This window comes from Bufo gargarizans, chromosome 1 (genome assembly GCF_014858855.1).
Source record: "Bufo gargarizans isolate SCDJY-AF-19 chromosome 1, ASM1485885v1, whole genome shotgun sequence".
NCBI classification, from domain to species: Eukaryota; Metazoa; Chordata; class Amphibia; order Anura; family Bufonidae; genus Bufo; species Bufo gargarizans.
The window spans coordinates 147,431,953-147,449,205 of record NC_058080.1 but is presented as its reverse complement, the minus strand read 5'-3'; the positions used below and the strand labels follow the sequence as shown (position 1 = coordinate 147,449,205).

Genomic DNA, 17,253 nt, shown 5'->3' with positions numbered 1-17,253 from the left:
CTTGACAGGATTCGGCTCCAGGTGGAGAGTCATTTTTTTTATTTTTTTTTTATGCTTTCTCCATCGCAACACCAAGTCGTTGAATAAACAGAAGACTGGCCGATTCTCTCCTGTCTTACGCAATATTTAATTTTTGTTATTACATTTATTAAATATTTTAACATTTATTTTATTAAACCAAAACTTGATTAAAATTATAAGAAAGTATACTAAAATTTGCCCAAACTGGCCTAATAACTCAAGTATGAACTCTGCCTTATAGGTCAATTTTAGTGTTAAGAAGAAGTACACTCCTTTTATTTACACCCTTGTCAGCTGATTCATAGATGTCTACAGAACCTGTTCTATTACACGCTTATACAAGTAGAGCACCCCTGACAGAGTGGGGAGGATGTCAGCAGTAAGTTTGTGTTGATGTCACTGATTCATTTGCCCTTCCTCTAAACCGTCAGAACAATAACCCACAAAAAACGGATCCTGTCTTTGGAGCATACGCCTTCACCCGGTCAGCATTTGCTCAGTATTACTAATGCCAATAAAAACGAGTAGATCTAAAAAGGAGTAGATCTAAAACAGAGATAACACATGAATTGAATATTTGCATGTCTTCTGTGTTTTGTTCCCACTCCTGCTTTTTTCTACCAAATCATAAGCCAATTCTGATGGGACCATACATGCCTTACAGCTGCTACACAGACAGCCAGGATCTGTTTGCGTCTCATTTTTCCTTCCTTCTGACAGATCAGAAGAAAGGTCAAATAAATGATGATGTCCACCAAGCTGAAAGCCAAAATAGTGGCCCAGTCATGAAGTGGGGAGTGTGTGAACAGCATGAGAAGTCCACAGAGTGTCCCTATGACAAAGTGGTGAGGTGGAAGCAGCATGAGGAGACCACACAGTGGCCCAAAGACAAAGTCTGGAGGTAGCATCAGCATCAGAAGGCCACAGAGTGGCACAATGACAGTGTGGAGGTGGCAGCAGTATGAGGAGGCCACCGAGTGGCACAATCACAGAGTATGTAGTTGGCAGCAGTATGTGGAGGCCAGCGAGTGGCCAGGTTACATAGTGTGATGGCAGCATTAGGAGGTCAGAGTGGCAAGGTGACATAGTGTGGACATGGCAGCAGCAGCATGATACAACAGAGTGGTACTGTGACATAGTGTGGACATGGCAGTACCAGGAGGCCACAGAGTGGAAAGGTGGTGTGGCACCATGGATGATCTAGTCTGATGCATCAGGCATTGGTGTTTTGAAATCCTGGCTGATCCACGCCTGATTCATCTTGATGCAGTGTCCCACTATGTGCTATGTGTGGGCACTTTAAACTGTTGCTAATAATGTGATTTGTTACCACGAAGCATAGTAACATAGTACATAGTAACATAGTAACATAGTACATAAGGCCAAAAAAAGACATTTGTCTATCCAGTTAGGCATGTTAACCTGCAAGTTGATCCAGAGGAAGGCAAAAAACAAACAAAAAAACCCTGTGAGGTAGAAGCCAATTTTCCCCACTTTAGGGGAATAAAAAATTTCTTCCCGACTCCAATCAGGCAATCAGAATAACTCCCTGGATCAAAGATCCCTCTCTAGTAGCTATAGCCTGTAATATTATTACGCTCCAGAAATACATCGAGGCTCCTCTTGAATTCCTTTATTGTACTCACCATCACCAACTCCTCAGGCAGAGAGTTCCATAGTCTCACTATTCTTACTGTAAAGAATCCTTTTCTATGTTTGTGTACAAACCTTCTTTCCTCCAGACGCAGAGGATGTCCCCTCGTCACAGTCACAGTCCTGGGGATAAATAGATGATGGGATAGATCTCTGTACTGACCCCTGATATATTTGTACATATTAATTAGATCTCCCATCAGTTGTCTTTTTTCTACAGTGAATAACCCTAATTTTGATAATCTTTCAGGGTACTGTAGTTGCCCCATTCCAGTTATTAATTTAGTTGCCCTCCTCTGGACCTTCTCCAGCTCTGCTATGTCTGCCTTGTTTACAGGAGCCCAGAACTGTACACAGTACTCCATGTGTGGTCTGACTAGCGATTTGTAAAGTGGTAGGACTATGTTCGCATCACGGGCATATATGCCCCTTCTGATGCAACCCATTATCTTATTGGCCTTGGCAGCAGCTGCCTGACACTGGTTTTTGCAGCTTAGTTTGCTGTTTATTAAAATTCCTAGATCCTTTTCCATGTCAGTGTTACCAAGTGTTTTATCATTTAGTATGTACGGGTGACTTGCATTATTCCTTCCCATGTGCATAACCTTACATTTGTCAGTGTTAAACCTCATCTGCCACTTATCTGCCCAAGCCTCTATCTATCCAGATCCCTTTGTAGTAGTGTACTGTCCTCTTCAGTGTAAATTACTTTACACTGTTTAGTGTCATCTGCAAAAATTGATACTTTACTATGCAAGCCTTCTACAAGATCATTAATAAATATATTGAAGAGAAAAGGGCCCAATACTGACCCCTGAGGTACCCCACTAGTGACAGTGACCCTAATCTGAGTGTGTACTGTTAATAACCACCCTCTGTTTTCTATCATTGAGCCAGTTACTTACCCACATATAGATGTTTTCTCCCAGTCCGAGCATTCTCATTTTATATACTAACCTTTTATGAGGTACAGTGTCAAATGCTTTGGAGATGTCCAGATATACGACATCCATTGATTCGCCGCTGTCAAGTCTAGAATTTACCTCCTCATAGAAACTGATTAAATTAGTTTGGCATGACCAATCCCTCACGAAGCCAAGCTGTTATGGCGTTATTTGCTTATTTCCGTTGAGATGCTCTAAGATAGCATCTCTCAGAAAACCTTCAAACAGTTAACCCACAACAGATGTTAAACTTACCGGCCTATAGTTTCCAGGCTCTGTTTTTGGACCATTTTTGAATATTGGCACCACATTTGCCATGCACCAATCCTGTGGGACATTCCCTGTCAGTATAGAGTCCGCAAATATCAGAAAAAAGGGTCTGGCTATGACATTACTTAATTCCCTTAGGATACGGGGGTGTATACCATCCGATTAGGGCCGTCTTTACCAAGGGGCAAAAGGGGCAGCTGCCCCGGGCCCAGTTGCTCCTGGGGGCCCCAGGCAGCTGCCTCTTGAGCCCTGCTAGCCACTGCCCCGGGTTTCAGGCTGTCAGCTACACAGGGGGTGCTGCCATGCCATGCCTGCCGGCACTGAGTCCAGGCATCGTACTCTTAAAGCTGTGAATGTGATCTAGGACATTAGATGACATCATCACCATGTGACCAGTAACCTAGCAATATTACTGGTCACATGGCTATGAGGTCATCACAGGTCCTAACAGGAGTGTTGCAGGAGAAGTTTGGAGCTTTTTTTGTGAAGATTAAATCAGAAAAAGGTGACAGGGGCTGTTATTCTAATATACTGTAAACTACTGTATAGTGGGGTGCTGTATACTGTGTGGGGGCCTGTATACTGTGGGGGGCTGTATACTGTAAGGGGCCTGTATACTGTGTGGGACTGTATACTATGTGGGACTGTATACTGTGGGGGTCTGGGTGCTGTATAGTGTGGAGTGCTATACTGCTGTACTGTATAGTGTGGGGTGCTGTATCGTGTATAGTTTGGGGTGCTGTATACTGTGAGGTGTTGTATACTGTGAGGTGTTGTTTACTGTGGGGTGTTGTTTACTGTGGGGTGCTGTATACTGTGGGGTGCTATACTGCTCTACTATATACTGTGAGTACTGTATAGTGTGGGGGGTGCTATACTGCATACTGTGTGGTGCTGTATAATATAGGGTGCTATAATGCATACTGTGGGGTGCACTGTAACACTAGGGTGAGCCAAGCCCTGGTCTCCTTCCTGCAGAGCAGTGCCCACTTCAAGCCTGAGCCCAGCTGCCCAGAGCACTGATCCTGAGCCGCTGTAGTCTTCAGAACTGGAAGTATTTACAGTCATTCACTGTACTCTACCAGATGTGTGGATTTTTTGTGTGTGTTGTGGTGGAGGGCGTGATTGCCTTCTAAGGTGTGGGAAGGCGGGATCCAGGGGGCCCAAGTAAATTTTTGCCCAGGGTCCAATCAATATTAAAGACGGCCCTGTATCCGGTCCTGGTGATTTGTCTATTTTAATCTTTTTAAGTCGCTGATGTACTTCTTCCTCGGTCAGACAGGGCACTTTTAATGGGGAATTTATTTTTACATTCTGCATGTCATCTGACAGTTTATTTTCCTTAGTGAATACAGTGGAGAAAAAAAAATTTAACAGCTTTGCATTCTCATCGCTCTCTGCGACTCCGCCCTCATTACTCTTTAAAGGGCCGACACCTTCAGATTTATACTTTCTAACATTTATATAATTGAAGAACATTTTAGGGTTAGTTTTACTCTCTTTGGCAATGAATCTCTCGGTCTCTAGTTTGGAAGCTTTTATTTGTTTTTTACATGTTCTATTGAGGAAATTCACATTCGTTCAGAATCAAATTGTTCCTGAAATTCAACACGAATTCGACTTCGTCAGCTTCGATTCACTCATCTCTAATCATAACAGTTGCAATTAGTTGTTCCAATAGCGTTTGTCCCTCTGTATAGCTGCGGTATCTCAGGAAAACCGCACACAAATGCTGCACAATACAAATGCACAATATATAAATTATATTATAGGTATATCTCACCCCGGCCTAAATCAGTTTTTTTGGGGGGCAACTTGTAAATCACAACAGTAGAAATTATTGGTTCCAATAGCGTTTTTCACTCTGTGTAGATGCTCTAACGCAGCAAAACCGCAAACAAATGCTGCACTACCTAAATGCACTATATGGAAAATATATTATAGTTATATAGCACACCTGTTTCAATCAGTTTTTTTGGGGGGCAACTGGTTAATCACACCAGTAGAAATTATTTCTTCAAATACAGTTTTTCACTATATCTAGATTAGTGATAAGCAGGAGGTGCCATATTCGATTTTGCGATATTTCACAAATATTCGATTGAATATTTGTCTTATATTTGTCGAAATTTAATATTTGTCATTATTCTATTTATCTCAAATAATATGCGATTTAATTATTTGCGTATTGCGAGTTTAACTTTATAAGGAAACTTTCCTATTGGTTGGCTATCTAGAATTAACGAAGATAACGAATATAGCGCTATATTCTCTATATTCGTTAATTCTAGCAAGCCAATAGGAAAGTTGCCTATGGACAGCTGTAAGTTGGATTCCAATGCGAGAATATTAGTTTGCCTATTTTTTGCAATAAATAGAATACTGGGTCATTATTCTATTTATTGCAGAAAATAGGCAAAGTAATATTTTCGAATTGTGAATCCAACTTAGAGCTGTCGATAGACAACTTTTTCTATTGGCTTGCTAGAGTTAAAGAATATAGAGAATATAGTGTTATATTTGTTATCTTCGTTATTTGTATTTTACGAATATTCGCTATATTGCTATATATCAGGGGTCAAGTCCTGGGAAAAAAAGTGTGGGAACTCACCCAAGATCCACTGCAACCCCCCCCCCCCCTCCAAAAAATAAAAAAGCACAGAAAATCTAGCATGCTGTAATTTGTGTAGCTGCGGACTAAAAAAAAAAAAATAAAATAAACACTTAGAAAAGTTTACCCTGGGATTCGATCTCATGACCTCTACACATTAGAGGCAAGGCATATGCCCTCAAAGCTATAAAAGCTGTCTAGCTAGTTACTTAAAAAAATATATATATAAGACTTCTACTGTAGGTAACTTTGCCCACTGTGTATGGATGTAGCAGAGCTGGGTGTGTTGGGGCAGCTGTCAAGTGTATGGTTGTGCACTAGGTATCAGTAAACTAGGTATCAGTAGAAGTATCAGAAAAAAAAAAAAAAACCACTTTTAGAAAAGTATGTTCTAAGATTCGAACTCATGACCTCTACACATTAGAGGCAAGGCATTTACCCTCACAGCCATAAAAGCTGTCAAGGTAGTTGCTTAAAAAAAAAATATAAGACTTCTACTTATACCTAGTGTACAACCATACACATGACAGCTGCCCCAACACACCCAGCTCTGCTACATCCATACACAGTGGGCAGCTGTCATGTGTATGGTTGTACACTAGGTATCAGTAAACTAGGTATCAGTAGAAGTCTTATAAAAAAAAAAAAAAACACTTTTACAAAAGTTTGTCCTGGGATTCGAACTCATGACCTCTACACATCAGAAGCAAGGCATTTACCCTCACAGCCATAAAAGCTATCTAGGTAGTTGCTTAAAAAAAAAATATAAGACTTCTACTTATACCTAGTGTACTGATACCTAGTGTACAACCATACACATGACAGCTGCCCCAACACACCCAGCTCTGCTACATCCATACACAGTGGGCAGCTGTCATGTGTATGGTTGTACACTAGGTATCAGTAAACTAGGTATCAGTAGAAGTCTTATAAAAATAAAAAAAACACTTTTACAAAAGTTTGTCCTGGGATTCGAACTCATGACCTCTACACATCAGAAGCAAGGCATTTACCCTCACAGCCATAAAAGCTATCTAGGTAGTTGCTTAAAAAAAAAAATATAAGACTTCTACTTATACCTAGTGTACTGATACCTAGTGTACAACCATACACATGACAGCTGCCCCAACACACCCAGCTCTGCTACATCCATACACAGTGGGCAGCTGTCATGTGTATGGTTGTACATTAGGTATCAGTAAACTAGGTATCAGTAGAAGTCTTATAAAAAAAAAAAAAAAAAACACTTTTACAAAAGTTTGTCCTGGGATTCGAACTTATGACCTCTACACATCATGAGAGGAGTCACAGTGAGGTAGTCACAGGCAGCAGCACCGCACAGACAGCTTCCTCTCAACTGAAGCTGCCCCTCCTCCCTTAGCCTGCCCTGCACAGTGCGCTCCGTCTCCATCTGATTCTGATTCAGCCGCGTTCTCCTGGCTTGAGGCTGAAAGGGAACGGCGTTCCTGCCATGAAAAAAGTGCAGGAACGCCGTTCCCATGCGTTCCCCCTCCACTCGACCCCTGCTATATATTCTTGTTTTAGAATATGACAAATATTTTTAAAAACAAAGTTTATAGCAATATAGCAAATATTTTCGTTATTTATTATATTTGTCTTATGTGTACTGTTTTTCCACTTTGGCATACTCCTCCCGACAAGCGTCCCTGTCACCACGGGAATGCCTGTGGGTTAGAATATACCATCACGATCTCAGGGAAAACTCAGATCCAATGGTATTTTCTAACACACAGGCGTTCCCATGGTGACGAGGATGCTTGTTGGGGAGGAGTATGCCAAAGTGGAATAACAGTAAATATTGAAAAAAAATATGTGAATATTCTAAATAACTAATATATTCACTATATTGCTATATATTCGTTTTTTTTGGAATATTCGTCATTTTTTTTTCCATATGAAAACATGATTCCTTCCACTTAATTTGCTTGTGGCCAATGACTCATCGACCCACAAGAAAGAAGCAGGGAGGAATCATGTTTTCAGATGTTAAAAAATTATGAATATTCAATATAGCAAGTATATAGCACTATATTCGAAATATTTGTGAATTAGCGAAGTTGCGATATTTGCGATAAATATTTGTTATTCGAATATTCACGCTCAACACTAGTCTAGATGCGGTAACGCAGCAAAACCGCAGACAAATGCTGCACTACCTAAATGCACTATATAGAAGGTATATTATTGGTATATAGCACCCCTGCTTCAATCTTTTCTTTGGGCGGGCAACTGGTTAATCACACCAGTAGATATTATTTCTTCAAATAGTGTTTTTCAATCTGTGTAGATGTGGAAGCGAGGCAAAACCGTAGAAAAATACTGCACTACCTAAATGCACTATATAGAAAGTATATTATTGGTATATAGCACCCCTGCTTCAATCAGTTTTTTTGGGGGGCAACTGGTAAATAACACCAGTAGAAATTATTTCTTCAAATAGTGTTTTTCAATCTGTCTAGATGCGGTAACCCAGCAAAACCGCAGACAAATACTGCACTACCTAAATGCACTATATAGAAAGTATATTATTGGTATATAGCACCCCTGATTCAATCATTTTTGGGGGGGCAACTGGTTAATAACACCAGTAGAAATTATTTGTTCCAATAGCATTTGGCAATCTGTGTGGCTGCAGTATCCCAGCAGAACTGCACACAACTACTGCACAATACAATTGCACTATAATATACTTTCTAAGTATATTACACCCCTCAGTAAGTCACACCTATTGCTAGCATGTCTATACCAGTCCTTAAAAGCACTATTGTGGCCCTATTAGCTAGCATTTGGTGTCTCTATATTCCCTAACAGTCTGTCCCTGCTCCACACAGCAACCTCTCCCTACACTGGCAAAAGACTGAATGTAAAATGGCGGCCAGATCAGGTTTATTTATAAGGTAGGGGGTATGTCCATCTGATGAAACATCTCAATTGGCTGTCCTGTACCTCCTGATGGATGTGTCATGGGTCAAAGTTCTTCACAATGTAAAAGAATATGGCGGGCGCGAATATCACTATATGTTCGCATGTTCGGCGAATCACGAACATGCTAAGTTCGCAGTGAAACGACCGCCGGGCGAACCGCAAAACCATCTCTATTCACAACAATGCTTAGTGCACCAATCAAATAAGTAGTCAGACATATTAAAATGTGAAGTTGCATGTATTGCGGCAAAATATTTGCATCATTAATGCCAATTTTGCAATCGCGAATATATTGGAGCACTGTTATATTGGAGCATGTTCTGCTGTCCAACCATTTTCTCCAGTCTCTGAAAACTTCTAACAGCTTAAAAAATTTTGCTATAGTGACCCACGCCTGAATTTTGTTCGCATTACATAAATATTACATTGCCGATTTTTCACGATCAAGAAAATAATCTCGAATTTGCGAATATATGACGAATATTCTATCAAATATTCGTGAAATATCGCAAATTCGAATTTTGCCCCTGCCTCTTATCACTACTACAAAATCCATTCTATTTGATGTAGAGTTACTGAGAATCTCTATTATAGGCAGGTGTAATACTTCACCCTGTACATAAGTCTAGTGGACCAAAAATCATCCTAGCTAATCCGTTCTATTTGCTATTTCAGGCACAGATTTGCAGCACAACTAACCAGTTGTGCCACAATCTGCAGCTTATCCCTGCTCACGCCAGGTGTAACAAAGTGGGTGTGGTGTGGGCGGGGAAGGGGACAGGATGGTACGCCCATCTCATTTACCTGTTTCAGGCATAGAAAAAGGTCTAAATGTAAGACAGCTCAGATGCTGTCTTACATTTAGAACTGGTGGAGGATCTGCCAAAGTTATGTAGAGGTGGCACCTTTTCATTACTTTGGCAGAACCACAGCCAGCTTAGGGCTTTAGTAAATGTGCTGCTGTGTGTTTAAACACCATCTGCCCTTAATGAGAGAAAATATTTGGAAGCTTTCTAATAAGAAAATGCATAACATGTGACCGTGCTGGTTAATAAAATTAACCATTTGTTTCTGACATTGTCCCTCTGACATTATTTGCTATTGTTTCAAGAATTTTAAGGGGTGGGGGAGTAAAGAACGAGTAAACAATTGTAAAACAAAAAAATGTAAAGAAAAATAACAAAAATATATAAAAATAATCCTAGGAGTCCTAGGAGACCTCAGAATGCCATAAACCAATTTCAGGCCACTTGGAGCATATTTAGTTAATTTAGAATCAGTACTTAAAATACAATCAAGATACGATAAAAAAAAAATAATAATTTTTGACAAATTTCAAGAAATTCGCTCATGTCTGCCACTGATTCCCCACTTTTGTCATTCTGATGCTGTTCTTGTATACATTGCTATCCAATGTCAGGAAAGGCCGATCCAAAGCTTGGATGATGTTCTCACCTCAACGCTTATGCCCCAATTTACTTTGACTTGAGGAAGCCCTTTGTGATAGTTATTAACCGCAAAAATGTAATAAAATGCAATACTTTTTCCATTTTCATTCACTTTCAATTTTGCCATAAAATTGGCATATTACATTTAGGCCTATTACCTTTTGCACTTTCTTAGAGGTCTGGAGTCATTCCTATTTTTTCACACAACTGTCATACTGTTGTTAATGGGTTCAAAGTCTTCATACTAATGTGTCTCAATTGAATTTCACCTTAATTGCTTCAAATCCAGTATCAAAATTACTTTTGAACTTTATAATGGTTAGTGGCACATTTTCCTTAATGACAGCCTTAAAAAAATATGTCAGTACCAGTATGACTGCTGGAAGGTTTTGACACATACAGCCCATAAGAAAAAGAATTGTTAGTCAAAGGCAACACTTTGTAGTTTAGAATAGAAAACAGCTAAAATATGTACTTTTTCAGTGCACTGCTAGATAGATAACCATTACTCTATCAATGACAAATATATTATTTAAAAATAACATTGAGACTTATTTGTCCACAATTACATTATATAAGTATAACTTTAACATCATGATGTTATTTGGAGTCCATTCACACGTCCGCAAAAGGGTCCTGCACCCGTTCCGCAAAATTGCCTTACTAGATAGATAACCATTACTCTATCAATGACAAATATATTACTTAAAAATAACATTGAGACTTATTTGTCCACAATGACAGTATATAAGTATAACTTTAACATCATGATGTTATTCACACGTCCGCAAAAGGGTCCGCATCCGTTCCGCAATTTTGCGGAACGGGTGCCGACCCATTTATTCTCTATGGGCCGGGACGTGAAGCGGAGAGCACACTAAGTGCTCTCCGCTTCCGCATTTGCGGAGCGCAGCCCCAACCGGGTTTCGACCCCGAACTTCCGGTCCGCAGCTCTGCAAAAGATATAACATGTCCTATTCTTGTCCGCAGCTGTGGACAAGAATAGGGATTTTCTATAGCAGGTGGCAGCCGGGGGTGTTGCGGATCTGCAATTTGCGGGTCCGCAACACACCACGGACGTGTGAATGGACCCTTATTAAGTACTTTAAATATTACAAAAACAAGAAAAAAATGCATCTAAATGCATGGAAGTAAGATTACTTCCTTATAGAGACTTTTTAGGGCAGTCTGGAGTTCAAGGAAAATGTGAAGAGGAGCCAATAAATATTAAAAACAGTTCAGTGTAAACCAAAGTTACAAACTAAATGACACTTTAAGTGGAAGTAAGGAGAAAAATGACTGAATTCCAAAGTTGTGCCTCACAATCTAAACAATTACATCAGATAACGCTGCCCTTGTAAAATACATGTAAATAAATTCTCAGAAAGTTACGTTTTGTGCTTTCAGACTGTGTAACCTGAATATATACATATATACAGTATATATATTTTTATATATATATATATATATATATATATATTCACACAGTGAGGGGTTGTGTCTGACAAGGCAGGTATTTTCCTCCCAGCATGCCAGGTGAGGTCAAATACCGGACAGGAGTTTAAAGGGGTTCTGCACTTTGTTTAAACTGATGATCTATCCTTCTCTGGATAGATCATCAGCCTCTGATCGGCGGAGGTCCGACACCTGGGACCCCTGCCAATCAGCTTTTTGAGAAGGCAGCGGCACTATAGCAGCGCCTCGGCCTTCTCACTGTTTACCGCTGGCCCAGTGACGTCCCGACTAGTATCATCTGGCCTGGGCGGGGCTAAGCTTCGTTCAATTGAATTGAGCTTAGCCGCGCCCAGGCCAGTTGATACTAGTCGTAACGTCACTGGGCCAGCAGTAAACAGTGAGAAGGCCGCGGCACTGCTGGAGCGCTGCTGCCTTCTCAAACAGCTGATCAGCGGGGGTCCTGGATGTCATACCCCTGCCGATCAGCAGAGATGTCTCTGTTTTTTGGATCTGAGGCTTTGTGTCGTGCTGGAGGGCTGAGAGCCGCACACTGGAGAAACAAGCTCCCTAAAGCCTGCTGTGGACTACTGGAGGCAGAACTGTTGGCTTATAAGTTGCATTCCCAGTGAACGCCACTGTACTAGGTCCATAGCTGGAAGGTGGAACTCCACGAGCTGTAATGGGGACATATCCATGAAAGAAAAGGGTTGATGGTTGCTCTTTTGATGAAATGTGCGCCAGAGATGTACCGAGGCAGTAAACTATCTACCAGAGCAAAACCCCACTATACATATATATATATATATATATATATATATATATAGTTAATGGGGATCTATTGGTGTCCAGCTGATGAGGTAACTACACTAGTTTGTTCCTTTGGTGTAAAAGACTAAATAATCCTAACAAATATTTTGTATTTATTGATGCTCATATGAACTTATTTCAGTTAACCCCTTCCCGACCGCAATCTGTATATATACGTGATAGCTGCACATACCCCGTGCAGCTACCACGTATATATACCTTCTGGCAGCTCTTTAATCCAAGCACTGCAAAGCGCTTGGATTAAAGCTTCTGCCCCTGCCCTGTATGCTGTCACGGACAGCATACAGTGCAGTAATGCCGGCAAGGGACCAATCAGAGTGGCCCCTTGCCGGCAATCGATCCAATTGGTTAGTCTGTGCAGACTAACCAATCGGATCGCGGCAGTGTTAAAATGCCGGTTTCAGGCTCTGATCTGCGCTCTGCAGATCAGAGCCTGAAATCAGTGTCCTCGTGGCCCCCCCGATCCATGCAGCCCCCCCATCTGTGCAGCGCCCCCCCCACCCTGATCTGTGCAGACACCCCCCCCCCTGATCTGTGCAGCCCATCTGTGCCCCCTCCATCTGTTCCCAGTGCTGCCCCCTCCTTGAGTCCACCCCCTACTGGCGTGACATACCTCCCCCCCTTCCAGCGCTGCCCCCCGTCTGCCCCCCTGCTGTGTTTGATGGCGGCGGCTCCATTCCTGAGCTGCCGCCATCATCAGAGTGTCAGCTCTATGCTGACACTCTGCTGTAAGTTCTGTAACGCCATAGATGCTGCGGCAGCGGCATCCATGGGGTTAATAGAAGGAGGGGGCTCCATCTCTCCACCATCGGGGCTGCTGCGCTGCGATGGCAGCCCCGATGGTTGCCCTTGCAACAGGACGCTTTGCAAAAGCGTCCGCTGTTGCCACCTACAGGGCATCTGAATGTATTACACTTTGCAATGCAAGAGCATTGCAAAGTATAGTACAGCCATCAGCCCCACTGGATCTTCATGATCCAAGAGGGACTTGATAAAAAAAAATTGAAAAAAAATAAAAATAAAAATAAATAAATAAAAATGTAAAAAAATAAAATAATGCCTTTTCCTATAAAAAAATGAAAAATAAAAAAACTACACATATTAGGTATCACCGCATCCGTAATGACCGTCTCTATAAAGATATCACATGATAGACCCCGTCCGATAAACACCATTTAAAAAAAACGGTGTCACCTTACATCACAAAAAGTGCAACAGCAAGCGATCAAAAAGGCGTATGACCCCCAAAATAGTACCAATCAAACCGTAACCTCGTCCCGCAAAAAATGATACCCTACTTAAGACAATCGGCCAAAAAATAAAAAAGCTATGGCTCTCAGACTATAGAGACACTAAAACATCATTTTTTGGGTTTCAGAAATGCTATTATTGTGTAAAACTTAAATAAATAAGAAAAAGTATACATATTATGTATTGCCACATCCGTAACGATCTTCTCTATAAAACTATCACATGACCTAACTCCTCAGATGAACACTGTAAAAATAAATAAATGAAAACTGTTCAAAAACAGCCAATTTTTGGGTCACCTTGCCCCATAAAGTGTAATAATGAATGATCAAAAAATACTATGTACCCAAAAATGGTACCAATAAAAACCTCAACACTTTCTGCAAAAAACGAGCCCCTGCACAAGACGATTGGCAGAAAAATAAAAAAACATATGGCGTTCAGAAAACCAATCCAGCACAATCTGCCTTCCAAAAACCGTATGGCATTCCTTTCCTTCTGCGCCCTGCCGTGTGCCCGTACAGCAGTTTACGACCACATGTGGGGTGTTTATGTAAACCGCAGAATCAGGGTAATAAATATTGAGTTTTGTTTGGCTGTTAACCCTCAATGTGTTAAAGAAATTTTTTTTATAAAATGGAAAATCTGCCAAAAATTGGAAATTTAGAAATTTCATCTCCATTTACTTTAATTCTTGTGGAACGCCTAAAGGGTTAACAAAGTTTGTAAAATCAGTTTTGAGTAACTTGAGGGGTGTAGTTTCTACAATGGGGTCATTTATGGGGGGTTTCCACTATGTAAGTCCCACAAAGTGACTTCAGACCTGAACTGGTCCTTAAAAAGTGGGTTATGGAAATTTTCTTAAAAATGGTAAGAATTGCTTCTAAACTTCTAAGCCTTCTAACATCCTAAAAAAATAAAATGATATTTCCAAAATGATGCCAACAAAAAGTAGACATGGGGAATGTTAAGTAATAAATATTTTATTAGGTATGACTTTCTGTTTTAGAAGCAGAGAAATAGAAATTTGGAAAATTGTGAATTTTTCAAAATTTTTGGTAAATTTGGGATTTTTTTTATAAATAAAGGTGAAATATATTGAGTCAAATATATGACTATCATGAAGTGCAATGTGTCACGAGAAAACAATCTCAGAATGGCATGGATAAGTAACAGTGTTCCAAAGCTATTACCACATAAAGTGACGCATGTCAGATTTGTAAATTTTGACCTGGACACTGGGGCATCAATGACCCTTGGTCATGAAAGGGTTAACAGTTATTTTTATTATTCAAATCAATCCTAATTTTTTTATTTATTTTTTTATTGATAAAATAAGGACATACAAATGAAGTACGTGCTATCGTGATAACAAGTTATAACAATTTATAACAATTTATAATGATGACAGGTTAGATGACAGTACAAGTAGTATTGCGAGCATTGGGTAAACAGAAAGGAGGCATTAAACCTTACGATAACTACTTCCCTATTGATGAATATCCTCACAAAAAGTTTATGTTACTTTACAGCGGGAAAAGGGGATGTTCTATGTCTCGTATATAAGGGTTGGCAGGAAGAGGACTGTCCTCACAGATTTTTTAGGAGAAGTTCCTGTATTTGGTCCAGGCACTCCAGCTAGCTTTAAAGGGTGAGAACCTTCGGTTTTCCCAGGCTGAAATCTCTTCAAATCTGTAGATTTGGTCTACTTTATCTTTCCATTGAGATATGGAAGGGACCTCAGTTGTCAACCAAAATTTCGGAATATGTAAACGTGCTGCACTCAACAGACAAAAAAAGAGTTTAGAGGGTTTCCCTCTATGGGAGGAAGGGCAAGAGCCTAGAAGTGCCAATTGGGGGGACATTGGGACCGTTAAGTTACAAATTTTGTTGGCCAGTTTAAAGATTTCAGTCCACCATTTCTGTATAAGCGGGCAAGACCACCAGATATGGTAGAATGACCCTTTATGTTCTAAGCATCGCCAACATGCATCCGACCCTGACAAACTGTATCTACAAGTAATATCTGGAGTCTTGTACCAACGAGTTAGGACTTTATAGCCATTTTCTTGGGTACGGACACATCTGGACGACCTGTGTGGTATCAATAACAGTTGGAAGATCTCAGCTTGGGAGAAACCAACACCTAAGTCTTTTTCCCATTGCCCTATAAAAGCAGGCTTAGCCATATTTATGGGTGAGTTAAGCTTTTTATAAAGTTGAGATATTAGTTTACTATGTCTAGAATGGTCTACTAATAAGCTTTCAAACCACATTAGTGGACGTAGAAGAGATTCCATCGGTACATTTTTAGTAATGAATGAGCAAAGAAAGGATAGCAATTGTGGGAAGGGTTCACATTCTGGAAAGATGTGTAGGATCTCTTTGTTGCTCAATACCTTGCCTTCTTCCCCAAATAGGGACAGAGCTTTGATAGTGGAGTTCCTAACTGATATAGGTAGGCAGTTTCTTAGGTCAGACGAGGCATGAGCTATGATATCTCTAATCTGAAGTAAGGGTGACGGGAGGGGTATCATGTGCTGTGTATTTTGGAGCCAGTTCCATGCTGACAATGTCAACCTTACAATTGGATTTAGTGATTTATTTTGGGCAGGGAATTTTTCCATTCCCACCAAAAGGCCAGAGATACTCGAACCAAAATCACACTGTTCCATGAAGACCCAGGATTTTTCTATAGGGCCTGTTAGCCAGTCTACTACCCCGTGATAATGATACAGCCTTCCCATAAAGCTCAGGGTCTGGGAGTCCAATTCCTCCTTTATCCTTAGGTCTACAAAGAACAGAGCAAGCTAGCCAAGCCCTCCTCCCATCCCATACAAACTTGCTAATTTCCCTTTTAAGTCTAATATAGTACGTTTTGGGAACCGGAATAGGCAAGACCTGTTGTAGGTATGTCAGTCTAGGTAATACTAGTGAGGTGACTATATTTTTCCTACCAAACCATGAGAGCGGGGGGTTCTTTAATACTAGCAGTTGGTCGCTTATCGATTTCATGAGAGAGGAATAGTTCAAGTGGAATAAAGCAGTAGGGTCTGGACCTATCTTAACTCCCAGGTAGGTAATGTAGGGGGTATCCCAGTTAAAAGGAGAATTATCTTTTAAGACTTTCTTAAGAGAAGGGGGAGGTCAATACTTAGAATGTGTGATTTGCTCATATTGATTTTAAAATCGGAATGAAGACTAAACTGTTCCAGGATGTTATATATTAGAGGGAGGGCTTTGGTTGGGTTGGTATTCAGTATCAGGAGGTCGTCTGCGAATGCAGCCACTTTATGTTCTTGATGGTCCATTTTGATGCCTTCTATCCCTCTCTCATTTCTAAGCGACTGTAGAAGTGTTTCCATGACCAACACAAAGATCAGTGGTGAGAGTGGGCATCCCTGTCTGATGCCATTGCGGATAATGAAGGGTGGGGACAGCGTGTCATTTATGATAATAGAAGCTGACGCATTGGTATATAATGACAATATAGCTTTAATATACGGTTCAGGAATATTAAAGGCCCGAAGGACTTCAGTCATGTAGTCCCAGCTAACCCTATCGAAGGCTTTTTCTGCGTCCGTGCTAAGGAGGACCAGAGGGCGGCCTCTTTTTTTAGCATTTATATTGCATTCAAGACCTTGGCAGTGTTATCTCTGCCCTCCCTACCACGGACGAAGCCAACTTGATCGTTCTTAATTAAGGATGGGAGAAACCTAGAAAGGCGTGTAGCCAATATTTTTGCTAGTATTTTCAAGTCTAAATTTAATAGGGATATGGGGCGATAGTTAGAACAAAGAGAACTATCTTTCCCTTCCTTTGGAAT

At 40.6% G+C, this 17,253-nt stretch overlaps 1 protein-coding gene across 2 annotated transcripts in view; it reads left to right on the top strand.

Annotated features, from left to right (window-relative positions):
* SGCZ (sarcoglycan zeta) overlaps positions 1 to 17,253 on the top strand; it is a 1,451,138-nt gene that overhangs the window by 1,090,410 nt on the left and 343,475 nt on the right. The gene's annotated exons all lie outside the window — the stretch shown is intronic.